This window comes from Trachinotus anak, unplaced genomic scaffold (assembly GCF_046630095.1).
Source record: "Trachinotus anak isolate AG129_WGS33_773 ecotype Australia unplaced genomic scaffold, CSIRO_AGI_Tana_v1 ptg000019l, whole genome shotgun sequence".
NCBI lineage: Eukaryota > Metazoa > Chordata > Actinopteri > Carangiformes > Carangidae > Trachinotus > Trachinotus anak.
In genome coordinates this window covers 1,140,255-1,162,121 of record NW_027273870.1, presented here as the reverse complement: position 1 = coordinate 1,162,121, position 21,867 = coordinate 1,140,255, and the positions used below count along the sequence as shown (strand labels likewise).

At 40.5% G+C, this 21,867-nt stretch overlaps 1 long non-coding RNA gene across 2 annotated transcripts; it reads left to right on the top strand.

Annotated features, from left to right (window-relative positions):
• Positions 1 to 191: 191 nt before the first annotated feature.
• On the top strand, positions 192 to 21,184 carry LOC139636853 (uncharacterized). Of its 2 annotated transcripts, XR_011694481.1 has the most exons (5): positions 192 to 337; positions 16,384 to 16,489; positions 16,622 to 16,702; positions 16,857 to 17,192; positions 18,488 to 21,184. It is a non-coding gene; the product is annotated as an uncharacterized lncRNA (long non-coding RNA). The 2 variants fall into 2 exon arrangements; XR_011694480.1 differs by lacking the exon at positions 192 to 337 and having other exon boundaries at positions 16,244 to 16,489.
• The last annotated feature ends 683 nt before the right edge of the window (positions 21,185 to 21,867 follow it).

The window sequence follows — 21,867 nt, the reverse complement described above, 5'->3', positions numbered from 1 at the left end:
GCTGAAGAATCAAAACTAAAGAAATTCTGCAGCCACGTCGCTCTCATGATAAAGGACAACACAGGCATCAGCTTACTGAAAACTGCAAACCTCAGACCTTCACTGAATGTGGAGAGATGGAAGGAAGAGCACTGTGTCTGACACAAGTGAATTCATGTCTATACTTACGACAGGAAGTCAAGCTATTTCAGAGACAATATTGTTCACAAAAGGAAGTGACTCAGCAGTTTACATCATTGATGTTAGATTGCAGATTGAAGTGGTTGAGCAGTCAGTGTGGGAGAGAGATAACAAACAGTCCAGGAGAGACATGAGCCATCAGACAGACAAGCAAAAGGTAAGAGGAAACTGCTTTTGTAATTAGCAAGCTGGTGTGAGTGCAGCAGATAAAACCCCAACAATTAAGGCAGATTTGCTTATGATGTTGTCATGATTTTAAGTGTGTGATTACATAACCACAAGCCGACTGCACAGTGACAGCCGACTGACAGCAGCAGCAGTCTTGCTTAGCAATTTGGGAGAGGAGAGTAGCAAGAAAAGGAGAAGAAAAGACTTTACAAGACTGAATTCATCCAAAACAACAGAGTCATCTCAAACCTCCTGCAGATGGTGAAAACCGAGGGAAATTGGCATTTTTGATGTGTAACTTTGCTTCAAGCACAAGGGCTAAAATCTCCCAACAATGGGGGATAAGCTTTCCTCCGAACTTTTGTTGCCAAACTTTTATCAAACCCTGAAGCGCTGTGAGAGAACTTCCTCAACTGGATTAAAATTACATTTCTGAGGATTTTGTTTTGGCCCAAATGTCCATGGAGCTACTCCCTTGCCGCCAAAGTAATATAGCAGACACGTCCTAAATTGACTGCCTCGGCATGGCACACTTTCCAGTTTTATGTAAGTGTAATTTTGATGTTGTATTTGGTCCGGGCTTGTTCCAGTTTTCTAAAGGATAATAAACAAAGGGCAGTTTCAGGAAAAGAAGTTACAGGAAGTTCTCTCTGGCAAAATGACAAAATTCCTAAGATATAAGAACAAACTGTATCAAACTTAGTGTTTTTGTGTGGAAACAGGAAACAGTCTTGTAAACTTGGAATGTGACAGCTCACCTTCATTTGAAGTGTCCCTGATCCAGCTCTTCTCAAATGTAAACATGATTGTTCCTCATTCAAAGGTAGATTACAAAGCACAACAGCAGCTGCATCCCACCGAAAAATGAAGGAAAAAAATGAAGGAAATACGTTGACACTGCTTTTATTCTTACATGGTTTGATTTTATAGGCCTATTAGTTTTCTCTTTCAAATATAGAGCCTAACTGAGGATAATATTAATGTAGGCTACTTTAGCTTTTGCACATTAATATTTAATTCTGTTTGCATACTGTAAAGAGAGACCACAATACTGCTGGTGCAAAAAAGGTGTGTTCTGAAATCCACCTTTCTGCACTCATTTTGAAGACTTCTCTCTCTTCCTCCTGCTCACCGACTCTCTCTTGCTTATATCTTATGTTTAGTTATTCCTCTGCCTCCTTTAGAAATGTAATGAAAGTAGTTTATTCGCTGTAATGGGGGCGAGGCTCAGTGAAAGTGTTTCCCTGCAGCCCTGCAACACAAAGCCTTGTGTTGCCCTAAGCCCATTGTTGGCACCCACACACGCTGCAGCCATATACTAGCTTTATACCTCGTCTCTGAATCTAGCAACAAATGCACGACTTGGCAACAGTGCAGGCTGTAAACGCTGCCTCTATTAGAACCTGGCCAACGGGTAAACTCCAACTTAATCACAGCATTTGGCTATTTGTCAGTCAGTCAGTCAGTCAGTCTGGGACGTTTACCATTATCGGGCTGACCCTGCTGTGGAACTCCAGCCAAAATTGAAACAAGCTGTGAAGACAAAATAGACAAATCTTCACACCAAACACCTGGCAAATGTAAGTCCAGTATTCACTCTCCTGTAAACTCCTGTTTAACCACTAAATGCTCCTCTATGTTCACCTTCCTGCCGACAGTCTGTCTGATGTTTGGTGCTGGACACAGAGCATATGCTGTTTTTTTTGGTTTTTGTTGGAAACAAGCTGCTACAAACCAAAACGTTAAAGATGTAAGAGGCTGTAAAACTCTGGAGAGCTGAGAAAAACTGGAAAGACAGGTGATCATTCTTTGAGGTCTCATCACTATAAACAAGTCTGTTTACATGATGCACCTCAAAATATTGATTATAGCAGCTTTAAAGCTGCATGATTGGATGGAACAAACTGCAGTAAATATGAATCTCCTTCACCACAACTCAGACAACACATACACGTACAATTGTTAACTACCTCTGTTGTTTCCTGCAGGAAAAGGGGAAGGGGTCAGTCTCCTATTACCTCATGATTTTTTCCTGCCAGTAATTCCCTCTCCACTTCTCTTAATCTTTCTTTGTCTAGGATCATGCACTTTACTCTCCAACATTTCCTAAGACAGCCCTGCAGCCATGCTTTGTGTTGTCTCAGTAATTTAAAGTGACTGATTTGACCAGCCAGCCTTTGGCAATCTCTCTTCTCCAACCTCTATTGATTTTGACTATCACCTAGATTGGAGCTACGTTCAAGACAAACAGTGCTCTGACAGCAGCAGACAAGCCCTGCTGCTTGCTGCTGAGGCTGTCAGACAAAAATGTAAAAGTCAGTGCGAGGCATAACCACGAGATTAATTTTCAGACATTCTTTGATGTTTGAAATGAATGTTAATATAAAGAGTGCATATACTTCTGGCATTTTGGCACAATTCCCTTCCAGTGTCTCTCTTCTTTGATGTTAGAGATGTGATGGAAACCCCACACCTCTCTTTCCACAGCGAGTCTCTTAGAACAATGGTAGCTGTCAATTTTAAATATAGTTTGGTCCTGGCACACACACATGGCCGTGTGTTTCTGTGTGTGCTGTATGGAGGATTTTTCCCTTATGCCTGTTTGTGTCCTTCCTACTTTCTGCTCCCCCGTCCCTCAATCACATGGAAACCTCTCTCATCTCCAACAAGGACACCACTTAACACTTGAAATCCGCTGGGATTGTTGTTGGAGGAACATATTATTGATGCTTGTCCTGGTGTTTTTCCGTGATGGTGACCTATAAGACAAAGGTAATGGATGACACTTCCTTAGCACCTTCTCCAACCAAGGGAATTATCCTCAGCATTGATAGAGGCCATTTTCATCAGCAGTCAAACTGCTCATTTTATACCACTAATGGACAGGGGTATCATTTATGAAGGGTAATGCCTTTAAAGGGGACATCAATGGATGCTAATGATCTGACCGGCACTCTGTAAGAAGCAATCCTTTGCTGAATGACATTTAGACTCATACGTTTATGAGGTGCTTTCAGTGATGAATGGTCAGCACGATCAAAGCGATGTTGATGGCTGAATATCATCAAGAACTATCTATTTCATTTACTTTGGAGATGCTGTACCCTGCAGGAGAATAAAAAGGTTTGGTCCTCAACTTTCCTCTGTTTAACACTGCACCTTTCTCTGTCAGCCCACAGAGGAGCTCAGCTTACCTGTGAAACACAAAAACATCTGGAACCCATCTGGGATCATCCTCTCTTCTCTCACTGTAGCAAAAGTCAAAATAAACACAAAGCTCAGTCTTTCCCTCATGCACTTAATTGTTTATCAGGAAGTAGAAACACTTGAATGCAGATTTGCAAGCACGTCCTCACACACACATACAGTATGTTTATACCCCCCCCCCCCCATCACTGCCACATTAAGGTCCCCACAGAAAGCTGTAAACAAAAGCATAAATCACTGATGCTTCTCCTCAACTGCCTGACTGAAATTCATGGCTCTCAGCTCCACTAAATCACAGTGGATGAGTGCCCAGGGGAGGCTGGAAGGCTAATACACACTGTCCATGAATACCATCAGCAGCGAGGCCAGTCCTATATGTCTAAACATAGTCAGTTCAGAGATGGATGAGCCCAAGATGAGCAGCCATAGGGAAGGTGAAAACACTTATAAGGCTGCAGAGCGCCTGATAATTGTACAGAGTTTGGGCTGAAAATGTAAGAGCAAGGGACAATTTGAGGGAGCATGAAGAGGGATGGCACCCTCACGGTTAACACAAACACCTCACTCCATCAACCGTAACAATAGAAGAGGAAGGAATAGAAGAGGAAATGGGTTTCTTTCCCTCTGTGTGGGTGATCTTCACACACAGGACGTGCGTATACAGAGCTGCCTCTGAACTAAATGGCAAATCTGTTTAGTTTGTACTGCCGTGCCAGGAGCATTAGCATGTTTTATCCCTTTGCACAGCCTTCCATGCAGTTAGCACATGAAGTAGTAACCCCCTGTGGTTTATTTCAGTGTTGGTGTGTTACTGTAGCTTTGCTGTAACGGTGTGACAGTGGTGACTCTGTGCTGTACAGATGTTTTGTATTTTAGCAGCATGGCTCCTCTTGTTCCACCATGAGGTTGACATTTTAGATTTCTATTGAAATGTCTAGACCCCTATTGCACAGGTTACCATGAAGCAGACATTTGTGAATTTGGTGACCCCTTCATTTTTATTTATTATTATTACTTATCATATCTTTTTCCGTCTTTGTTAGCCCAGCTCCACATTTAATATAATAAAATCTCTGCAAAGACTAGAGCAACTGTAGCCTCTTGCTGCTGCATGGCTCCTCTTCCTCCTCTTCCTCCTCCTCCTCCTTCATCCCTTGTTTGTGATTTTGTAGCAACTTGGATGCACTCACCTTGCCCCATTCAAGGTGAAGCCCTAAAGCTTAATTAAATGAGCTGCACTGTAAGAACCAGGACATCTGTGCAGCCTTATTATTAAATGAAAAATAATTTCTCCATCAGACATGAATGGCTCATAAGAGGATGGAGATCCCTGTGTGCTCTCACTGTAATTACCATAATCATTTCCTTTTTAGTGTGAAGTGGTTGTCACAGCGTTGTTAGTCACACAGGGGGTCATCTTTTTCACTGAGGCATCCTATCATAAAACACCTTTAGAAGCTCAAATCTCATCTGGGAGTCGAGCCAGAATAAAAGATATGTTTGGGCCCAGTAATACTGCAATAACACATCAGCAACTGCAAAGTGCAAGCAAACAGAAGAGGCTAATCCTCTGTGAGAGCAAACATTGGCGTCAAGTTTGAGCACGGCTCTACATTCGCTAAGAAGGTAGGCCAGCTACCCTGCACACTCTGAGCCAGATTAGCTTCCTGATTCTGCAAAAACATGCCTCTGATCTCCTCAGAGCTGGTTTCAGAGTGATAAACTCTCCCACAAACATAAATTTGTCCTGCATCAAAGCCGCTGACAAGACCGCTGGGCTTACAGGAGGCATGGGATATGTATCTAAATATTACATTTCACCCATTTACAGTCCAAACAAAACATAACAAGGATCCCTGAGATGGTTGTTCCTTTTGAGATTAGAGAGAGTTATGGCTTGGATAATTCTGATTGTGCAGGACAGGATGATGTTGAGCTGGTCAAGAACAACAGCTTGAATTTGATGAATCTGTGAATCACATGCAAGAACAGCAACAGTGCTAGTAACATCATTCTGGTGCAGCTTAACGTCTCAAACAAGTCAAAACAGAACTATATAAATTATTTATCATGCCTAAGTACAGTTCATAAACTGACAGTATTCTGCACATTGTTTGGCCACATTTTTTCAACAAGGGTGGAAGTAAAAGAAACTGCAAAATCAGTCATCCAGGTTTTTTCACATTTTGGCTTTGTTGCTGTGATTCAGTTCATAGAATTAGAAACTGAGATAACTGATGATAGATACAGCTCTGGAGAGTACAAGTCATTTTGATGGAGGCAACATGGCTTAGTGTTGCATATTTAATGTGTAAAAGGCTGTGAGCTTCTAATTTTGTGCCAGTGCAACGTTCATGTTTAGTTGCTGTTGTGCTCAGGTTTAGGAATCGGAGGTTTATGACTGTGTGTCACTGGTGATGAAACTTGCTTCATCTTGGCAGTGATGGGTCGACCGTTGGCCTACACCAACAATGGAGGACAATGGTACAGCACTGAGCTGGAGTTTCTACTCAGTATTCCTGGGAATCATGTTCATACTGGATACATGTCTTTTATCGTAAGGGTAGTTTTTGAATTTTGATGGAAATCAGTGCAGCAGAACTTGAGATATCTACAGAGACCTATTCCATGTATTCTCCTCCTGGCTCCTACATTACCCACAATTCAACTCTGCTGCTGATTGCTCAGCCGGAGATTTGGGTGTGTTATGCTGATAGTGGCCTGAGCTGCTTGCCCAAAGCAGAAATGAGGAGCAGGCAGCAAAGGTCCGGTAATATCACTTCTTTCTTTTTTCAGCTTCAAATTTGCAGTCTTCAAGTTTGCACTTTTCAAATTTCCTCAAATGACATCGCTTCAGGCAGTTTATCAGACCTCGCACGGCTCCTCCTGGTGTCACAAAAACCTTTATACAACTTTTTTCATACAGGCCTGTGCAGTAGTACTCCCCAAGAAATGTGATGTGTTTAGCCAAAGTGTTGTTGCATACACAGATTCTCTAGAGAGAAAGACTTTGAAAAGTGTCTTTGAACTCTGTATGTTTGGATTTCCTTCTCTACAATCAGTCAGTTAATTCAAACCTGTTTACAGATGTCGTTCTTTACAGATGATGGAAAAGCTCATAATAAGACAGCACAAATAGAAGCAATAAAATTATTTGAGACTAATGCACACGAGAAATAGAAATTCTGAAAATGAAATAATAAAACCAAGTTTAAAAAAAAAAAGATAACAAAGCAGTACAGCACTACACAGCTCTGTTGTGCTGCAGGTATCATGTGTTTCATGTCAGTAATAACAACTTTTCATCCCAGGGTGGCTTTCTCTCCGGTCTCAAATCCCTCAAAGACCTGTTCCTGCCAGTTGCAGCAGGCAGCTGCGCTACAATCAAGATTATTCAGCTGCATCCCTTTGAAGCCTGTAACAGCCTGTAGATTAGGATGAGATTGATGTAACACGAGGCCACAGATGCCAAAGCACAATGCTCCTTAATGTCTCGATGGTCATGCAGGAGCTGCAGCTTTTTCTAACCACACGAGGGTCATTTCTGCTACTGTGCAGCTTCGTGTGCGACAGTATAATGGCAACTGTGATGTTAAGTCCCTTCAAACACGTTAAATGGAATGACCTTTAATGTCATATAATCCCAGAGAGTGAACCAATTATCCGCATTTATGGCTCAAAAATGTCAGGAAATGCTTCAGTGATCAGACGTGCTGGGTGGATCTTCCCACTGAAACGTGTCTCATGTTGATGAATAGCGTGTTAAAGTGGTGTGTCGAAAACAGAGAAGTGTTGAGCTCATGAACAATGTGCCATTAACCTTTCCCGTCTACATTTCTGTCACTTGTCTTCACTTTTAAGTTTTTGCTCTCTGTCATTGAAAAGGTTATTTGTAACTGTCGGGAATAAAAACAAGGGGCATGATGAATCATTCATGATACCAACCAACTTTCTATCAAACAAGCTTCAAATAAATTTTAAAAATATATAGTGAAAAAATAAATAAAGTAAATGAAAGATAAAATTTATCTACCATGTGGATCATTGCCATGAAGTATAATATGACTCTAAAGCCTTGTAGTTAAGTGTATGGATTAAATAGTGTTACATGGGCCTAAATGGTTCGTTCACATTATTAGAGTTTGGTCATCCATATAGTGTTCATTACATGCTACATAAACCCATCTTATCTCATCTCATTTATTTAAAACCCCACTTTTCTGCTCCATAATTAATATTTCTCAGTAAATACCTAATTGATCCTGATTGTGTTTAACCATTTAAAATTTCTGCAAATGCAAAACTCTGCGTACACAAAGCAAAAAGACAAAGCCCTGTGATTGGTTGCAGTCTAACATATTTAACTCAGAATTGTATTTTGAGGTGTTGTTTGCTGTCGTGTGTATTCTCGTTTGGGATGCTACACACAGCAGGACCCAGTAGAATATGAACCTGAACCTGTGCCAGCTCAAAGTGCTGACAGACACAAAACATCTTTCACACTCTGCCAATTAAATAACCAATTGCGGGATGTGTGAGTTCTATTACAGTGAAATAAAGTAAAAATAGATGCTGCTGGACGAGACTGAGCCCAGCCTCTGAATCAGGCTTCTTATCTTTACTGGATCCTAACTATCGTTTCTGCTCAGTCCAAAAGTGTGCATGACTTCTCTCAACCAATCAGGGCGGTCCTTTCCATCCCTGAGTACTCTCACAGTGGACCCTCCAATAAACCTTCCAACAGACATTAACTGTGTGATAGCAGCCTTTATGGGTGGAGACTGGCTCGGGTGGTGTGTTTATGAGTGCAGCGAAGCTTCTAGATCAGCTCATAAATGTGATTCATGATGGCGTGTGATGGAGATGTCCTCGAACTTTAAGGGCTCAGACAGAGGGCACAGACAGAGGAGTTCGGCAGAGGGACAGCAGGGGAGTCATGGCATGTGATGGTGTGATCTGAAGATGTCAGAGCTGTTAGGACCAAAAATAACTTTCATTTCCAGTCTGGAGTTCAGGCTCACAGGAAGACAAAACTGGATGCTGGGCTGTGGGCTACAGAATCTGTATTGTCTATTAGTGGAAAATATATTTGATCATATGTTTAAGCCTTTAACGTTTTGACACACAGTAAGGATACATCTGTAGTGATTGTGTTTGCTGCTGAGCCACGTTCTATCTTTCTGCACTACACTTCTGTAGAGAACGTCTGTGAATGCCACTGATTTTACGTCAGTAGCTGAGTCTAAATAAGTAATAAAGCTCACATCAATGCCTGCTAAAGTAACACAGTAAGTGGTGGACTGTTCTATCAGGAACCGGAGAGCTTCCATGTGTGACTTACTCCTTGATCCTGTCACATGGCTTCGCCCATGTCACCCTTTAAAAAAACATCCAGGATGAAGCAGCAGTTTATAGGGGATGATAAGATGTTTAGATAAAACTTCCCCCTAGTTAGTTGATATATGAGGAACATTTGTAGCAACATTACTGTAGCAAAACACTTTCGTAGGTTCCTTTTTACACTTTCAACACAGTGCTATAGAGCATGCTGTGTAGACGATGTGTGCAGACTGTTCATCGGTGTTTTATTTATCAGTACAAATTACAAACGTAAGCCTTATCCCCAGTGTGACCACAGTCAGTGCTACAACTTGCAAACACATGTATTTTCTGCCTCATCACATCATCACAGATCAGGCTGCAGGACAAACTCTCCTAGCTGTTTCAAACTACATGTGGTGCCTATTATTGCATAATATCTTTGAATATCAAAATATATAATGTGGATGATCTCATTGGAGGTTTTTCTCCCACTTGAGAACGGGGGAGGAGGAGAGGCTGCTTCAGTGCATTTTAAAAAGGTTTTCAGTTGCCTTGCATTTGATAATCATTGTCCACGAGCTTTGTCTCAAGGCTAATTCATTACTTATTTTGTTGTGATGTCTCTTTCACGACAAAGTCAACAGCAAGCAGACAAGATAAGGCAGAGGATTAGTAGAGATTTAATTGTGCATGTTGCAGAAATAAATTGTTGTGCAAATTAAAAAGTTTTGAGATTCCACTCTTTCACGGTTCACATTTGTATCTTGCTCTGACGTTCGTATTGTTACCTGAAACCCTTCTAGAGAGCTAAATATGGAGCTGAACGGTAAAGTCATGTTCATAGTTAAAATTGAAAGCGGGTCCTCCAGTTTAGTTCGACTACATAATGACGCATGTCTCTGCTCATTCCTGACGAAGGTTAAAGTAAATAATCTGAGTATTTGATCACACACTGAAGCGAGTCACCTGCGTGAAAGTGTAGAAGGAAAGTCCCGACTATATACCACATCCCACCCTCGCAATAAAAATGCCAACTTTTTTTATGATTTGTACACACAAAGCAGATGAATTCTGTTTTTCACAGTATCTATGAACCCAGTGAAACAGGCCTCAGAATCCTCCCGAGACGATTTGGAAAAATTGGCTCAATTTTATTTAAGTGGTGAGTCACTTGCTACCTGCACGCAGCCACTCCAACAAAGAATCTCATCTGTTGCTGCTTCGTTTCTTTGCTCAAGAAACTAATTCTGTGCAACTCAGAGCTTTGCGGGGGGGGGGGGGGGGGGGGGTTATGCACACTCTACCATGCCTCCTGCCATTTTCTGGATGTCACCAGTCACTGCTAATGGCTGTATAAGCTCTACAACCATGCCCCTGATGGCTGGAATCTACAGTCAGAGATGCTGGGAAGGGAAAGGCTGAAAGGGCAAAGAGCAGAGAATAATGTGAGGCAATGTGCAGCTTAGGTTGTATTTACTGTACCAGACCTGCTCCAACAGCTTTCCCCTCTCACTCTTTGAGGTTTGACTGGACAGACAGGCGTCGACTTCAGGTTGTTGCACTAAAGATAAAGAAAGTAATAGAATGGACGAAGTTCATGTGAGTTGAAGGTGTGGCAGTAGGAGTGGGGAGGACAGGTTAACTGGTCGTAATCTGACCTAGAAAATACTGTGCTGAGCTGATTGTTTTTGTCGTGATATCACTTACCTGCTTATATTTGTCCTGTCACCTCAGCTAAACCCTCCATGAACATTAAAGTGTAGGCTGCATTTTCCTGTCAATGAATGGGAATTCACAAAGAGCTGCCTGGTCATGGGCTCATAAGGCTTAGTTAATAACACGGTTTTAGACCTGAGACAGGTTTTACAGAGAGTGTCTACTGCACAGCTGAGCCAGATAAGGATTATCTGATTGTCTAAAAAGAAAAGCACTTTTTTGAGTAAAATTTAAAATTTGACAAACATTACACACAAACTTTATAATTCTTTGCTGCTGCCCTTGAAAAGTAAACAGAAAGTGGAACAAAAGAGACTTGGGACAGAGAGTCAACTTAGGTTCATTTGCATCAGCTCAGTCTCATAATTACAGTGTGTCTCCGTGGGTTTGCACAGGACCACAACAACAGCAGCAGTTCCCATCCCAGTTCCAGCTATCAGTGAGAAACTGAAACAGTACAACTGTTCAAATATACAAAAGAATCATGTGTGACAGTCTGAGGAAAGTCGTGTTTGTCTCAACACGTCCAGTAATTGTAAAAGTCTTCCTCTGTAGCTCTGTGATTCATCATCTGTTCAGGAGAAGCTAGAAAACTACTGCATGTTCTCACACTTCAGGGTTTTAAAAGCAAGTTGTTATTGAGCATTTACTGTGACAAGATCTCAATGTCATTAGTGCCAATGTTTTGATCAGTTGAGGTGATCGATCTTTGAGGCTATGAGGTAATAATTGATATGGAGTTGCCACAGCTGCCCTTGTTTAACTGAAGAAAATACAGAGTTGTAAACCTGTTTGTTCCAACATAAAACATAAAACATGGAGGCTTCAGTCCAGTTACTGCTGATGTGGCAAGTTACATTTTAAATTTACACTTGCAGTATACAACTGCAAACTATAAGTTCTAGTTAAGTTAAGTTCTAGCACAGCTTGGATTCTTTAAATCTTTCTGAGGCTGAGCTCTACTGGGGCTTTTTATGTGTGTGTATGTGTGTGTGTGTGTGTGTGTGTGTGTGTGTAGAGGAAGGGTGGGGGGGTGAACAGCTTGAGTCTTAAACGGGAATAAGATACACAGGAATTATTCTTGTATCAGAATCTGAAGCAATGTTAGATCAACTCGTGTGATGCCGTCCTCCCAGAAGCAAACGCTGCCATTCAAAAACCAACTTCTGTTTGGTGTCATAAAAATCACTTCTGCGCTGAGCTGCATAATACCTGTTCCTTTTGTATTGGTGGTAATTAGAACATTATAAGTGATCCATCTCACAGGAGTGGCGTCCAGGAAAAGTCACATAAATTATTATTTTTCTTTTTTTTTTTTGAGCTTGATGACACTGAATCTTTGACATTATCCAGAACCTACCTGACTAATCACCACAGCGACAGGCACAGAGTGCGACTCAAATGTTACTGAACTGGACTAAGTGAAGAATTACTGTCAAACATAGTTTAACAGATACTGAACAACTTCAGCGGTTTATTGCAAATCATGTTAAAGCCACATAAAACTCAGCATTATGGGTAATCTGGTCCCCACAGCAATTAAGTACAGAATAAAACTGGACATACTGTGTAAATAAGCTGCAGCGCTGCTGTCATGCAGGGCAGGGAAGGCCTGGGAGTTTGACAGCATCTTTTCCCTGCAATATGAGACAGTGAATTCTGTTTGCTTGTTGCACATGTGTGTGTAGGCGTATGCACACTAAACCAAAGCCGGATTACAGACAGGGCAAAACATGAGGATGCTCCAATCTGCCCCACTGCAGATCTTTAGTAGCCCAGAAGCTCCAGGTTTACTTGGTGTCATTTAGTTAGTTTAATAGTAATTTTGGGGTTTTTTGTACAAAAGGCACACTATCAATTGAAATAATGTATAATTCTGGTTTACTGCAAACTGGAGTTTAATTTCGTTCTGGGAATACAGCAAGATCACTCAGAACAAGTCAGACAGGGCAAGAAACTCGTGATCCTACAATCAAACAGGTTTTAAACTGCTCCCAGTCACTCCTTTTTTTTTATTTATGCATTTGTTTTTAATTTCCCTAGGGTTCTGGAATTGTATATCCATTTTATAAATAGTTTGATGGAAATAATGAATTAGAAAAATATGAATTTTCTATTTTCTATTTAACCTTGTCCTCTTGACTTTAGTAAATATTCATTAATTATCCATTTACTATTGGAAACTTGTGTAATTAATGTTCATAGACATATTTTTATGTTCAACTGACCTACTGTTGTGCACTGACTTATAAACTGTCTAATTGAAATAAAGTAAGTGTTTTAGATAATTTGGCAAAAAAACAGACATCTGACTTCTTGTGTTTGTTGCCTTGATGTTAAAGGGAAGTTGACTGTATCTGTAACTGTACTTTGGTGAGTGCACTGTTATCATGACCAGTGGAAATGACGGCCAAAAACACTTGTGGTAAATTGTGCTTTATGGTCCTGCTTTATTATCTAGTTTTGAGGATCTATACTGTGGAGTTTCCCAGTCCAATCACTTTACCACTAAAAAAAATTCATGTCTACAACCAGCTCTTACTGTTGTTGATTTGTCAGCTGCTAACTCTGCCAGTCATTGGCCTTGTTCACAGCAGACATTTTTATGCATTTATAGTAGGAAAACCACAGGTGCTGCTCTGTTTTATTAGGTGTTCCAGTAAGTCATGGCAGTGTGACAAGTGAGGCAGCATGAACAATACCAGGACCCTGAAACTGAAACAGCACAATGAAATTCAGCCATCGTTCATTGTTTATTTGCACTTGTGCTTTTTCTACTGTGACATGTCAAAATGTCGTCTGTGACAAAGGCTGCAGAGCCTGATGTTCCCTCCCCATCCAGCAGCAGTCCAAAACCGCATGAGTCAACTGTTTAATTTTAATACACACTCTACCGAGGCTCAGATAATGACCAGGAAATGATGAGTAGAAAAGAAAACAGGGGTCTGAGCTGTAAATGAAAAACAATGTACAGATTATGATAAAATCAACAATTCAGTGATAACACTTGGAGGATTTCAGCAACTAGATGCATGAAACAGCAACACATGACTAATATAGGGGTGACTATTTTGAATGAACATTGAGTGGTTGATTATTACTGTTAATACAACAGACTTGAAAGAACTACATGGACTAGTCACAGGGAGCTGAGAGTCAGATCCACACATGAAAGGTGTTCCCAGGTAGAGTCAGCTGAGGTCTTGGACACAACAAAATAAGCCAAGTAGTGTTGTGTATGATGAAGGCTGGAGCGTTGATTCAAGATTCAGCTTTGTAGTGTGCTCATAAAGTCCAAAGGCAAAGGAGAGTCCAGAGGTCAGGGAAAAGGGCAGGTAATAATAACAAACCAGAAACGAACAACACAATAAAGAAACCCAGGCTCCTGCACAAGGTGCTGGACGGGGAAAAAATATATTCATATTAATTCATGGGTGGGGAAAGGGCAAAAATGAACTAAATGCATGTGGGCAGTGATTGAAATGAGAATGGTAACAACAGAAAACAGAATGATTTTTCTGAATGTTTTAAAGTGAGACTCTGCAGCTTAAGAGTCTGATTTACATTAAGGGTATGGGTCATATCGTGGGACATTTATTGACAGACTGGGCCAGATTTTACTTCAAGATTATTGCAGATTGCTTAAGGTACCGAGCTCTGTGGGTGCTGGTGTGGGCGCGGGGCTCGTGCAGGCCTCTGCCAGATGTCCTCTCCCTAAAGGGAAGGGTTCAAACAATGAAGAAGACCCACTGATCAGAGAGTTCAGAGCAGATTTAAGGTATGAAGCCTGGGCACAGTTACTGTAGGCTATGCTTATAAGCTTGTAGCAGCAGGACACAGGCCCACACTAATTTACTAACTTTAATGGATTTTGTTTTGGTTCGTTTTGCCATCCCTCGAATCTGAAGACACGACCGTTCCACACATGAAAGTTTATCCTCGGTTTCAGTTTTCCTTCTTCAAAAGGATCAACATAATATAACACAGTGCAGCAATCAAACAAAAAGTCTGTTTGCCATGGGCGTGTTTCCATGAGATTTACAGTGCGACGTTATTATTAGGAAGCTTATAATACTCTGGAAAGTTGGCACGGTCACAATATCCCACACGGTCACAATTGCCAGGTGAACTGGTGAAACTTGCTGTTCTCATCACGCAGTAATCTTCCAGGAATGTGTGAAATTTGAGCCAGAATCAAATCAACTGTTTTGCCAACATCCTGTGCTTCACCGCCCTGCTGTGCCAGTGCAGCAGCTTCATGCAGCTCTGTTGTCTGTTTGAACAAGAAGCTGCTTCCATAAGGAGAGATAAATAGATAATTACACATGGTGACTCACAGCCAGAGCCGTCCACTGCGGCTGTATAAGATTTCTTGCACTCAAATTTGCATGTGCTGTACATACTCAGCAGTTTTGATTAAACTCTTCTTTTTGATGTCCCTATAAAAAACCACTGCTTTGTATCTTCCATTGTGTGATTGGAACAGAGTAATAGGACCTGAGGAAAGACATGTTGGAGCTCTCTCACACGACACTGAGACGCTCCCTGAGCTGCTCAGATTTCTCCTGTCGTTAATGTCTGGGATCTTTACTGAATTCAGTACCAGCTCCTCCGTCTCTGTCACACACATCTCTCTAATCAACACTCATGCTACTGAAAATCAATGCTTCATCATTTCTCAATGCAATGTCCTTACTTAATGAAACAAAAACGTATTATTTTCACTTACATTCATCTACACTGATGTTGCTCTCTATTATTTTGTATTTCCATGCAAAATAACACACTGACATGAACATTTTTGGATGGCATACAAAAGCAGCACAGAGACAACTGATGCCACCACACCACAGCTTCTCACTGCTGACACTGAGAACACTAGTTGTCACATTTCTTCATTTAGACAAACATGGCTGGTGTAGTTTATTCCTCCCGGCAGTGTAAACACAGAATCCTGAGCATCCTCAGTGACGTTCAGATGAAACTGAGACACTCTACAGATTGAAAATGCAGCAGTGCATTGTTCTAAACTATGGATTGAATGGAAGCTTATAAGCATTAAATAGTGGAGCTAAACAGTCGAGTTTTTTTTTTTTTTTTAATCTCTCCTTGTTTTGCTCCGTGCAAGTGTAAAGCAGAGGTGGAATTGATATGAATGTGGTATGTGAAGGTCACAAGCATGAGTCAGTGTTTTCTTACTCCCCACTGTTTGGTCACTTACCTGCTAAGTGTGTGTGTTGTTAAGTTTTGACCAGTGTAACTGTGTGTGTGTGTGTGTTATTGACGTTTATCTCACCCTTCCGTGATTATTTGACTGTTTCCCATAAAATGACTAATGATCTTAGAATAAGACACAATGACATCCTTAACTGAGGGAGAGTAATGCTTCAGAAGATAAAAGATAAAAGCGTGTCCCTCATGGCTATTCCCATGGAGACTCAGCTATATCCAGTCCACATTATGAGCTCATGGCAGAAATCTATGGGAAAGTTGGATGCAGTGACATGAGGCAGTGAAACACTTGTGCAACACATCAAAGGAAACCATACAAGTCCCTACTTGTGGTCTAGAGCTTCATGAATAGGCCGTCACTCCCTGTCTATTTTTTTCAGTCTCTCTCTCTCTCTCTCTCTCTCTCTCTCTCACACACACACACACACACACACACACACAAACATTCTTCCTTTCCCTTCTCTTGTTGTTCAGGTTCCAGCACTCCACAATGATAAGCCGCTGGCCTTCCTGGTAATGTCCCATCTTAATTTTCTAATCATTAACTTCTGTACTTAGGGAAAAGTCTGAAGGAGGAACAGACACACACACACGCACACAACAGCGCTGTAAGGAGACTACAAGCACTGGAGAGGAGCTGGAGAAGAGCACCAATCATCCTGAGGTCAGTTCCATTCAGATAGAATCCGATTTCTTAGACTTGGCAAACATGCAGCTTTTTCAGATTTAAATCAGCCTGCTGAGTGTTTCAACCTGCCTGAGATCTGCTTTAATCTGATTGTTCTTCCTGTTACAGTGAAAAGCAAAGGGCTGACAATGGAGTTCACAACTTTACATATACTCTGGCTTATATCTGCATTCACTTTGACAACACAAGGTATATGAAACTAATTTATACTAAACTACAAGTAATAATACTACAAACTACAAACAACTGTAATAATAATAAGAATATAAGATGCAACAATGTGATTATATTGATAATAATAGTGATGACAAGCTTTTGGTTTGGTCTGTCTCTTCCTGTACAGAGCTGGTGGGACTAAGTGTGAGTCCCAGGATCACTGCAGAGTGTGGCAAACAGGTTACTCTACAGTGCAAACTGTCCTCATCTCCAAACGGATTATCAATCAAACATATAGAGTGGTCCCGCGGCAAAACGTTTTTATGCTCTGTGAACGGTGACGGAAAGATTACGCACAACACAAGTCTATCAAGTGACGTCCGTTGTGTGTACGAAGAAGGACAACTGTCCCTGATCTTTCAACAAGTGCAGCCACAGGAGAGTGGAGACTCTGAGCGCTACAGGTGCAAACTTCAATCCAACAAGGGAGCGGACCATAAATATACAACTGTGGAGTTACAAGGTCAGAGTCCACATCTGTTCTTATTCTAACAAACTGTTTTATTTCTTACACTGGTTTACTTCCCTTTGGCTAAGTTTCCTCCACTGTAGCAGAAGCATGACCACTCTGAATCTTTCCTTAAAGGTGCCCTGTGGTGCTTATCTGCAAACCAACACAAATGATGGTGTGGTTACATGAAGTGTTACCAAACCACCAAACCACACTGTGATCAGTAGAATTAGGTGAAACCACTGGACTGTGTACAGCATCCACAGGGACTCACTCATAAACAACTGCTGTACAGCACTGCTGGTGGTCCAAAACTCCACAGGGTGCCTTTAAGTAAAAGTACTAAGAATGAAAACATTGCATTACAAGCAAAATTAAATTCTTATGTACAGAGTTATTAAGAAAATATTAACGAAAAGCTCTCATTACCCAGAATGGTTAGTGTTGTATTTTCACATACATTTAATATATATTTATATCTCACATTTAATATTATTACCAATGCATCGATGTGAAATTATCTAATGGTGTAAGAACCACTTGCTACAACTTTCTAACAAGACAAACTTGTAACTTTTGGCTTTTTCATTAGTAATAATCATGTTAATGTTTTATACATCAGACGCTGTAAAAACAACCTTTGAGTTTTCAGGATGTAAAAAAAAAAATTCTCTGACTGGCTCATCAAGAAAAACACTTCCATGGCTAGTCTTCTTTTGCAAAATCCTGCAGAGGATCGAAACCAAATTGAACCAACTTATTAATTCATTATTTAAAACTGTGCACTAATGGCTTATTCAAGAACTCCACAAGTGCTTTTTAAAATGACGTACTCACTTTGGTGGATTATTGGAAATAAAGAACCTTTTATTAATGACATTTTTCAACAAAGACTTGGTGGATTTTGAGTATAAAATCTTAATATGAGAAAATGAGCCCGGGGGTCTGCATAAATTCTTAATTTATTGATTTGATTTGGCTGCGACTATGTCGCAGAAGTTAAATGGTTGAACTGGCCAATTAGAGGATCTCTCGTAATGAATTAAATTCTCTAAAGGTTATGGTGATGGAGGATGAACACCAGTAAAACTGATTTTTTACAACTTGTCCAAAACAAAGGTTCCTGTCCTTTATAATGTGTTATGGCTAATCTATAAAGCATGAATAAATAATTAATTTATTATCCATTGATGAAGAAACAAGTCACAACTTACAAAGACTACCTTATAAAAATGCTGTTTAATGTAACAGCTGATCGACAGTTTTACAGTTTTACATGTTAAACTCTTCTCTGGTCTTGCCCTCAGAGTGTTGTCAGAACGCAGATGGTTTTTTAAGAAGCGATGGTCCTGCTTGCATCTTCACCGATGTGTACCCGGACGGAGATGTGCACTGGTTTCACGGCTCTCACAATCTCTCAGCTGGTTCTGTAAAGACCTACACGACTAAAAGTGTGGAAGAAGGGGGTTGGCTGACTATCCGCAGTTACCTGGAGCGGAAAGGTTCCCATGTGCCCTATAATTGTTCCTTGAAGGGCAGCAAATCTGGCAGATACATTGCAAGTACTTTGGTTGAGACTACTGAAGCCATGGTCAGGGGTTGGACCAAAAACCCATCCCACAGTGGAGTCAGATCACAGGCGCCTATGAGGACACTTCTGTGTATCTCCACCTTACTTGCTGTCACGCTGAAATAATGGATTTGCTGAAGTAAATCCACATCATGGAGTGTGATAAAATATCAGGGTGAAGTGATGCTTAACACTGGTTAAGAACAATGAGTAGCAATGAGGTACTGAGATTTATGTATTCTTTTGAAATCCAGGGCAAGGCACTCTCAGCTAAGTGAGTCATCTTGCACATTGTCCAAATGTGTATTATTCTTCCTTTTAGCTCTCGGCTGAAGTGAACAAGGAAATTACAGACTGTTGAGCGGTGATAACAAGGGAGCCAATAATCATTACACTGTATAAAATACCTTTGTTGTTTTGTTTCGATGGAGAGTCACAGATGAGGGAGCAGAGCGCATCGGTTTCATTACACTCTTTCAGAAAACAACAAGGACACACACAGAAACACAAACACACACACAGATACACTTTCATATAGCTGCAAACACATGAGGAGTTCTTTTGGCTCCTGCTACAGGTTAGTCATCCTGGCCTCAGATTATTTTCATAGTGTAAATTTATTTCTGAAAGAGTGCGATGAGAATATCAGATGACAGGTGTGTCGACCACGTCCACAGCACAGCCGTCTGTCTGTGTGTGACCATGAGAACCATGAAAATAAAATGTTGGACAGAATACAGGCCTGAAAAGATGGGCTCTGCTGTAAATTCCCTTCACAAACAGTGAGGTCTTTGTGTGTGAAATATCAAATAGCTGAACACAGGAACTCTCAGTCATGCAGCGACTCTGGGGTTCGTGGATGGATGCTGCCCTCTGCTGAACTGAGATCAGTGAAACATGTGACCGCAGCTACCGGACAACTGAAGGGGTTTGTTGTGCTCGCAGAATGCAAAGATCACATTTAAAACAACAACAGTCAACACTTGTCATAGGGACTATTTTTCTGTCCCTGTCCACAGTGAGGTGGATTAGTGACAGGTAGTGAGAAGATCAAGCCTTTACGATGCATGTATAAAAACAGAGACTTCCCTACAGTGAACTTGACATGAGTGGTTACTTATCAAAGCCACTGTATATTTTGTTTCTTTTAATTTGAAATCTGACCTGTGACCAGTAGTCAGTGTCCTGAGTGCAGCAGACATGTGTAAGAAGACAGATACAGATCATTTCTCTGCCCCTCTGTCTCTAGAGGACAAACTCAGCTCCAAGGCTAAAACTCTGCCTTTTCACCGGCTCAGTGGACCCTCTTCTGACATCTGAGAGCCTTTTCAAGTCAGAAAGACTCTGCTAATGGTGTCACTAAATCGACGCTACACGGAGGCAGGTTGAGCTTTTAGCAGGACGTTACTGCGGCTGAGAGCCCAATGGGTAAATGAAAATAGGGTCACCTTGACAAACAAACAAACACACACACACACACACACACACACGTCCGGATGCGCTCAGAAGTTAAATATCTGTGTTGCTGTGGATCTTTCAAATACATCATTTTGTGACATATTACAGTCGTTTTGTTTTTAAATATCATTGCCGATGAAATGAAAAATACTCCAAATAAATGGTCATAAATCACAATAATAAATCATGGTGATTTGCTTTAAATGAAGCTGTTTGCTTATCTATTACATTATGACCAATGTGAACACTGCTTACAGACGTCTGTTTGATTTATTATACTTGTGTGTCAGGTCTTTTTCCTGTTGAATCTGGAAGAGAGGAAGTTTATAAATTACTTTAAGTTTTTTTTATTTTTTTAAAAACAAGAAATTTCAATTACTGAGTCGTGGCTTTAATGTTTTCATGTTCATTTTCATTTTCGCTGATGTTGATGTTTACAACAAAATCCTGTGAAGTAACAACTGCTGGAAGTTTTCAGAATGGAGCCTTTAACTAGAAATAAAGAGGAACTGTGATTGTTTACTGATGATGCTGCATTTATTAAAGTTAGATCAAAAGCTTGGTTTATCATTTTAATACCAAAATGTGCAAGTTATGAGTTGACCTCTGATTCACTCACTGGTTTCTCACTTAACATTGATTGCATCCTCACTGGTAAATGCGTTGAAGAATCCCACTGATCTTCATCTTGTGTTTAGAGAGACTGAGACAGAGGTGAAGGGACTTAAGTCTTCGTACAACTTAAGGTGTCTTGTATTCAAGGACACATTGTGGTTGTTTGTTATTGGTTGTAAACATGAGCTGATTCGTATTTTCACTGTCTGTGTTAATTTCTTTGTATCAAGTCCTCTTCTTGTCCAATAAAAAATGTCTGTCTGACTCTGTATAGCTGGGACAAGGAATGATTATATTCACCAACTTTGTGCGAGCCTTGTCCCCTTATTGATCAATAATCATCTTTTTTTAAGAATCTTTGGGTTGATCAGTGTCTGTGTTTTCATTTGTGTGTTTGTGTCCAGTGTTTCAGCAGAAAATCGACCACTGTGCTAAAACATCCAGCTTCAGAACCTGAAATTCACGACTGAAGTTATTAAAGTGAGGCTTTCCCATATTTCTGGAATGTCTGTCTATATAAAAAAGATCTATAGCAACATTTGTGATAACTGAAGGAAAAGTGTGCAAACAAACCTCAGACAAAACTTAAATTAGAAAATTTAGTTTAAATTCAACCTTTTTAGATGAGACTGACAGAGATATGTTCTCATTACTTGATCATCTATGCAACATGGATGTAATTTAAGAGGTTTTAAGTTACTTCTCTGGTTGAGCTTCAAAGTTCCTTCTTGACTTTGTAGACATTAGAAACAATCTCACCATTAGTCAGATTCCATTCAGTAGCTTGAGCTTTCAGTAATAACACATGGTCTCAATGCAGATGGACTGCAGATGAAACTGATGACAGATGATCAAATTTCACTGTTTTTTTTCTGAGCACTTTAAAAATTTCATATCAGAAATACAGAGATCAGAAACCTTAACAACAGTTTAACATCTGCAACAACTGCTGAAACTCTATCTGTTGATTTCTGGACCTTGGGATGAGATTGTTTGATCAACAGCACTTCAGTTTATAGCCAAAATATCAGAGCATCTTGGTTT